We start from the raw sequence: 7,970 nt of genomic DNA on the forward strand, positions 1-7,970 counted from the left end.
TCACTCCTCTGCTTTTGTACAACGAATTTAGCGCCATACTATATATATATATATATATATATATATATATATATATATATATATATTTATGTATGTGTGTGTGTATGTGTGTATGTATGCATATAATCTGTAATAACATAACAGCACAACTGAAGAAATTTAGAGAAATGTAGAAATTTGTTTTACTATCAAAATAATAATGTATTCTACAATGTCCAATCGAGTATCAAATTGTCGATTGGTGCTGGTTGAAGTTGTTTTGTTCTATTTTCACAGCTCTCTGGATTACGCTTTACCTCAACTGGTGGCTCTGATATCTTTGTGGAAATGGCTGATGTCTATTACTTAGATATAATTTGCTACGTAAGCGTTGTCCGGAAAATTGTTGTTCTAGACTTATTGTGTTATTAAATAGTTTTCTAAGTTCTTTTTTTTTTCATGGGGGGTATATTGTTCATTATTGTAGCAAGTTTCTGCAGTAACTGTGACCAGTATACGTCACGGGTGAAACATAAGCGACATGTCACCATGCAAACAAGGCATGAAACTTGCTCTGAAATCAGCGGGCTTTCCGCAGCGGCAGATAGCTGCAAAAGTTCGTGTGCACCACAGCACGGTAAGAAGAGTTCTTAGGAAGCAAAGTGATCATGCCATGTCATCTTTAAGAAGTAATGCTGTGAGGAAATTAAAGGCAGTAGCATTAAGTGATCGATATTCTACCACGAGAAAAATTGTCCGAAATGTTTCTGATGACGTTGGTGTCACTTTTTCCCACATGACCATTACCAGGGCGCTAAAGAGAGAATGAATTTACAAGAAGAGGTCACGGAAAAAGCCTTCTTTCAGAAAAGCACATCAAAGTGAGGAAACATTTCTTTGTTTGTTTTGTACAGTACGTACGGGGACCAATGAAAACACGTCACATTTTCTGGCTAAAAGATATCTTGGTTGACTGGAAATGATAGTGGTATCAGGTTGTGGATGAGAAAGGGTGAGGAACAAGAAGCAATCTCGTTTTGGCAACATAAAACTTCAATGTAAATGTTACAGTATGGGGTTGTTTCACCTAGATAACGTGTGAGTAGACTGGAAATTTGTGCTGAAACTCTTTCTGCTGAACAATACATCACAGTACTATCAATAAGTTTAATGTCAGCTGGTAGAAATTACTTTTAATGTGAAAATTTAGAGTATTTCATCTTCCGAGACGATAGCGCTCCCCAGCACGCGCCTTTGGCCTGGGAGACCCGGCTGGAGCTCTTGGGATTCGGATTCCACGTTAATCAGTACGTCTCAAATAGCCTCGTAACTGAACGGGATGTTAAACTGAAAATCAAATCAACTCAACGATAACGCTCCCTGTCAAAGAGCACGAGTAATTAATACGTGATGTTCTGAAACAGGCATTAACCTGTTGTGGTGGCCACCAAATTCCTCTGATGTGAAACCCATTGAGAATTTGTAGCATCAACTTCAGGGAAAATCTTTTAAGAACCAGGACAGAGCTCATCGAAGCCATTGTTGTCGGATGGTACCACAGAATAGAGGTTGATGTGTCCCAATCACTGATGTAAAGCATGCCACAGAGATTGGCAGCACTAAAGGCGGCTAAAGAAAATGAAATGAAATCTTTGAGTTTTACGTCCCACGGTTATGCCGGTTAGGCTAAAGTAGACGGTGATGATGAGTAATGAATGAAATGGTGGAATGAAGAAAGTGGGAGGAAACGGGATAACCCCGAGAAAACCCACGCACACGGTGTCTGTCCACCACAAACTTCACATGGTGGGGCTGGGGTCGAACCCGGGACCCCAAGCACCAGAGGTGAACGCTCTACCACTGAGCCACCGTGGCCCCAAGGCGGCTAAAGAATGGCATACTAAATTCTCAGAGAAGATTGTAGGAATACATTTTTTTCCTTCCTTAACATTCATTAGGTCTTTCATTTGTACAGATACTCATAATAATCATTATTGTGATGCCATATTTTGCAATATATTAATATTCAAAAGCAGCATATCGAGATTATTTGTGTCATACAGATATAAATTATGACATTATGTGAACAATTAGTTTGTAACTTATTAACACACATACTAACTAAGACCATGCATAGATGTAATGTTTAATATGGATAGCAGGATTTCCTGTGAATCGTCAAAAACACAATATTTCTTGCGTTGCATGAGGTGGTACAGTTATTTTGTTACAGACTGTAAGACAGTCTATATATATATATATATATATATATATATATATATATATATATATATATATATATATATATATATATATATATATATAGAGAGAGAGAGAGAGAGAGAGAGAGAGAGAGAGAGAGAGAGAGAGAGAATCCAGTAATGGCAAAGAACTACGTTCCTGCAACACTAGTGTTATCAAATGTTTTTAATCATAGAATTTAAAACAGCAGCCTGCAACACCGATTGAACACACATATTTGATAGGAAGTTCTCAGTATGGTATTCTGTGACTGAATGTGAGGATCTGCAGCAGCACTGGAACATTGTCTTTCGCGAAAGTTCAATTGGGAAAAAAATTCAAGAAGTATTAAGTGATTCTGACATTGAAGGTAGTGGGGTCTAAGACATTGAGACCAACCTAATTTAACCTCTCATCCTATCTATCTTTTGCGGAAAGTGAATTTAAAATCTCTCGCCGTTTCAGATTTCAAGGGTGGATGGAATTATACCTTGTAATATTCGCGATGCTCTAATGGCGATAGTTTGCAATAATGACAGACAAGTTGTAGCTTGTTTCCTCACGTTTTAAGTATACATTCCACAGGTGCAAAAACTTGACGTTGTGCTATTAGAAAAATTGTAACTTAAAGTGAGTTGGCAACACTGCTCCTCTGGTAACATCTCCTGTAGTGACTAATGAAGAGTCCTCACATTGTCTAGCTTGTAACTTTGACAATCTATCAAAGGACTTCGTCATTCCAAGGATAACACGGGTAGAAAGCACAAGAGGTTGGAGCCTGAATTTAGTGAAATGCTGAAATATTCCCCACTCTTCCGCACTCCACCTCACTTTACCCTACCACCACAGAAATGAGATTAGAAACCATCTTTGCATAAATACTACACCGTACTCGGTTGCTATTTTTAATCTGTATGATAATTTTTCTATATACAAACAAATTAAATAAATAGATCATTTAAGTTGTGGGCCTCAGTGGCCACTCTGCCTAGTGTTGTAGATAGAAAAAAAACCGTTCCTTTTTTTCAGAAATGTACGTTTTTTTTTAGAAAAAAAAACATTGCCTCTCGTTTTTTTTCTAAATTTCGTTTTTTTTTTTCAAATAGTCATTTGTAATGTATCTTACGTCATTTAAGTCTGAAGTATTTTTATGTAGGTGTAATTACCATAAAATGCAACATAAATTAAACACTAGAAACTGATGCGGTACAAATATTTTACAATTTATATGAGTAGTGTACCTACTAAGAATCCGGGTTTCTGTATTGTTTCACCAATATCTACGAAGAAATAAAAGTAGAAATAAACATTTTTTTTCGTGAAAGTAGGCCTTTAATAAGTACGAAAATAATATAACGAACAGTATAAAACGCAAATAACTTGTCTAAAGGTAAAAACTAAAACTAATTTGCCTACTAATATTTTTCTGAATAGCATATATAAATAATTTGTCGACTTGATATATGATATGCATTGCTGGCTCTATCACATGTGCAACACGTGCATTTCCACGGGGCTGCAATATCTGTCATAAGTATTTTATTTAAAATAAATATTTCTTGTTGGAGACAGACTTCATGATCATGGTAGCTAAATTCACTAAGCTGACCTTCTATTTGAATACTACATTCATAAATTATGTTTAGGTCTCATTAGTTTAAGTCTCATGATCAGTGCTAAAGCAAATGGTAAAATAAATCCCAGAATAAACTGCTTGATTGTTGTCAAATACAGGAACTCAATTCTCGAATGCCTGCCCCCTTTGGTTAGTTAGCAGAGCTTCTCTTGTCTTTGTCGCAAATAGGATCGTTATCATTGAAGGTGGAAAAACTTTTTAAAATAATAAATAAATAACAGATGTAGAAGGAAAATCAAGAAATAAAGGTAAAAGAGCTAGTTGCACTATAATTGCAAACTGATATGTTGAGATTGAAACTTGATATTGAATTCTATAAAATGGATTACCATCTTTCAGATGTATTTGCTTTATCTTTCACTAACATAATAGATAAATATTTAAAGAAAAATACAGACACAACAATATTGTATTTGTAGTAAGTATATAAGCCTTTCTGAGTGCGGGTGTAGTTTCCTTCCCTTTCGTTGTTCATGCTGGAGTAGCATACTTAAAATCGTGACTTTTAAGATTTGTTCTTTCTGGAGAAAGAGGGAGGCGGCAAATTACATCATTGCGCGGGCGACAAATTGCCTAGGGCAGGCCTGATGATATGCACACTCATGTCCAAAATGATTGTCGCATATCTATAACTGTCTTCTTGTAAGAATATAATTTGATAATGATTTTGCAGGGTACTTTTAATACTGATGCGGTGTGTATAATCTGAAAATGTATATTTATGGTAAATTTCAAAGGAAAAAATTATAAATACGAAAATGAGAAAGTGTAAAAGAAAATGTTGCTAAATGGACAAGAAAGTTTCATTTTCGTTTTATTGTTCTTATTTACTGCTGTTTTGACATGACATTTTCCACATACATGTCTTTGCCGATTATACACACACTAACATTATAAGAAATACCAGGCGGATTCGTTATCAAATTATATTCCTAGAACAACATATTTATAGACATGGAACAATAATTTTGGACATGAGTGTACATACAAGACATGAATATAGAATGACATAATTTGAAGTAATGCAGGGTGTTTCAAAATGAATATTAGGGTTTTGAAACTTTGTAGTATCTATTACAATTAACTTACAATTATAAGCATTATCAAATGAAAGAATAACTCAAACAGTTTTGAACACACGCATGCCATGCATTGTTTCCTCTGTCTGCCGTTAGAAAGAGCAAGTAGCAAAGATGAAGACTAGAGACTAGAAAGCTTTGTGTGTTTTAATTTTGCAAAGACTGAATCTGTAGTTACAGTGCAACCGTCTGTATGAATTGAATGTTTTGTGCCATATGGCGGAAAGTTTATGGGCCTTTCTCGCCTATTGACTCAATGTGTGCCATGTGACGAATGAAGCTCACATCAAACACTTGAAGCGAAACCTGTTTGAGGTGTTCTTTTATTTGATGTATTGTTTATAATTGTGCGTAAAATGTAATAAGTACTACGAAGACTTAATTCCCCGATATTCATTTTGAAACACCCTGCATTTCTCAGCATCAGTATTGGAACTAAGATGTAAAAAGGAGAGATTATGATTGTTTACAACAACGATATTATTATTAGTCAAGACTATAATTACTACAACAACACAAGTTAGTAGTCAAAAAAATGTAATTAAATGTACACTCGTAACCCTTTCGGACCCACATGGCCAAAGTGACACATACGCGTGTGTCACTTTTTTAATACGCTCCTGTATGGTCACTAATTAAGATATCGGTATATATATTTTTTTTGCCAAATATGGTTAATCCATAGTTTATCATTTTAGTTTCTTCTTCTTCTGTGTGTCGAATTTCCTTCTCAAATTTCACCCGTCAAAAATTCAAGAATTTTCGAATTTTCTTTATTACTTTTCCCCTGTAGCTTCATTCGTTGTAGAGAGACCTCCTTAAGACTTGTCAGGTAGATACGTCGGATGGATACCTAATTGTTGACATCAATTGGATGGGCTTGCGCGCAGTGTTGCCAACTACGGAAATTAAAATCTCCTTAAATTTGGGCAAAAAACTCGAAATTTTTGTTATAAACCTACCTATACGTCCCAATGCAAGTCAACTTACGCCAGTCAAACACTTGTTCTTACTGAACAAACTCGGGTACATATCGTTACAGTGGAGTAACTAGGGGACGCACAAAAAATTCGGATTTAGGTTCTAACTCTTGTTTTCCCCTACTTTTCTGTTTATCGAAATATATTTTTGGTAATTAAAAGCATTGTTTCTTAAATATCGCCATGATACTTGTAGGATACATGAGTAATGTATCAGTGATTATTTTAAGATAGTTTTCGTCTGTCTGGTAGCAGTGTTGCCAGCTACGGAAAATTTTAATTCAAGATGTTAGGGGAAAATTACGTGTTTTGTCTATTATATCCCTCTTGTTGACTACATAGGAACAAAAGTACCAGTATCTGAAAGTCTTGTCTTTGCCCTTCACAACGCACTATAGAAAGTTTCAATACGATAGTTAGGGGAAGTACAGTTGAGGTTTACAGTAGACCTTGTTCTCTAAGTGGAAAGATAATTGATTTTTTTACGTAGACTGAAATATTTTTTAATGATCTGCTTACTTTATTAGATATCGTCACAATACTTGTAGGGTATATAATAGGGATACCAAAGCTTCTTTTAAGATAGTTTGTGTGTGTCTGCTAGCACTGTTGCCAGCTACAGAAAATTTTAATTTCCGATTTTAGGAGGAAATTTTGGAAAAATTCCCTTTTTGTCTCTATTATTTCCCTCTTGTTGGCTACATTCGAACAAACGTACCACTGTCTGGAAGCCTCGTCCTTAGCCGATACAGCGCACCATAAAAAGTTTCGGTAGAATAATTAGGGGAAGTACAGTTGTGGCTTATAATAAACCATGTTCTGTAAATGGTAAGAAAATTGTGCATTTCTGAGTTAGAATGAGATTTTTTTTTTAAATTTTATGTTTACTTTGTTAGATGTCGCAATGATACTTGTAAGATAAATTCTTAGGGCACCAAGGTTTACTTTCAGATAGTTTACGTATGTTTTATGGCAATGTTTCCAGCCAAAACAATTAATTCCCGATTTTAAGTAAAAAATTCGGCAAATTTCCCTTTCTCCTCTATTATTTCCCTCTTGCTCGCTACGTTGGAACAAATGTACCACTAACTGAAAGCCTTCTCTTTACCCTACAGAACACACCATAAAAAGTTTCAATTAGGATAATTAGAGAAGCTGTAGCGTCGGCATATCTGTTGGTTTTTGCTTTTGAGGCGTAAAAAGTGTCAAAATTTCATGTGTATGGAAACAAATTTTTTTCTTTCTCTCTTTGAATGGAAGCCAGCGACTTCAGGTTTTCACTCTACCTTGTCAACGCACCAAAGAATCTTTTTAGGTGACTTAGACCCATATGGCAACAGTGGTGCTAGATGCAAAAAATCTTGAATTTCGGTTAGGGTTTTTTGTAAATTTTCACCCCTACATTTCCCTCAGTAATTTCCCACCCGCTCGCAACACTGCAATGTAACGTACACCAAAAAATAGCCACATTCCTTTTCTAAAAAACAACGTCTTAACTATATCAATAGGGTAAATGGTTTTTGAGGAATACGTCACTAACTGACAAAGTAGGAAAACGCCAAAAATGATCTGGGTCCGAAAGGAATAATCACACGATTTTGCTCGTATATGTACAAGGAAACAAACGATTTGTAAGTTACGAGGGCTTCGACTCAAGTTCTATTGATTATTTCAATAATCTTTAACATACATCAATAAATAATAGCTGCCAGAAAAAAAACAGACATTTGAAAAAAAAACATGAAAAAGAACGACGTTTTTTATTGAAAAAAACTTCACAGAAAAAAACCGTTTTTTTACAACACTAACTCTGCCCCCTAAGCTTAACTAGCCCTATTCTTTATTTTATAATTATCGTTCTGTCCAATCGAAGAACCTCAATAATCCCGACATACCACCTAATATCACGTAACTTATTATTCAAAATCAAGTTAAAAACATAAGGAAATTTTAAAGCTCAAAATTTCGAAAACATTGCTCATGCCCGATAACTAGATTGAAATTCTTAGTAATTGGAAATGCAGGAACGGGCATGATCCTTCTTCCAGACGTCCA

The sequence above is a fragment of the Thermobia domestica genome, chromosome 7 (assembly GCF_964235325.1).
Source record: "Thermobia domestica chromosome 7, izTheDome1.hap1.1, whole genome shotgun sequence".
In the NCBI taxonomy this organism is placed as follows: domain Eukaryota; kingdom Metazoa; phylum Arthropoda; class Insecta; order Zygentoma; family Lepismatidae; genus Thermobia; species Thermobia domestica.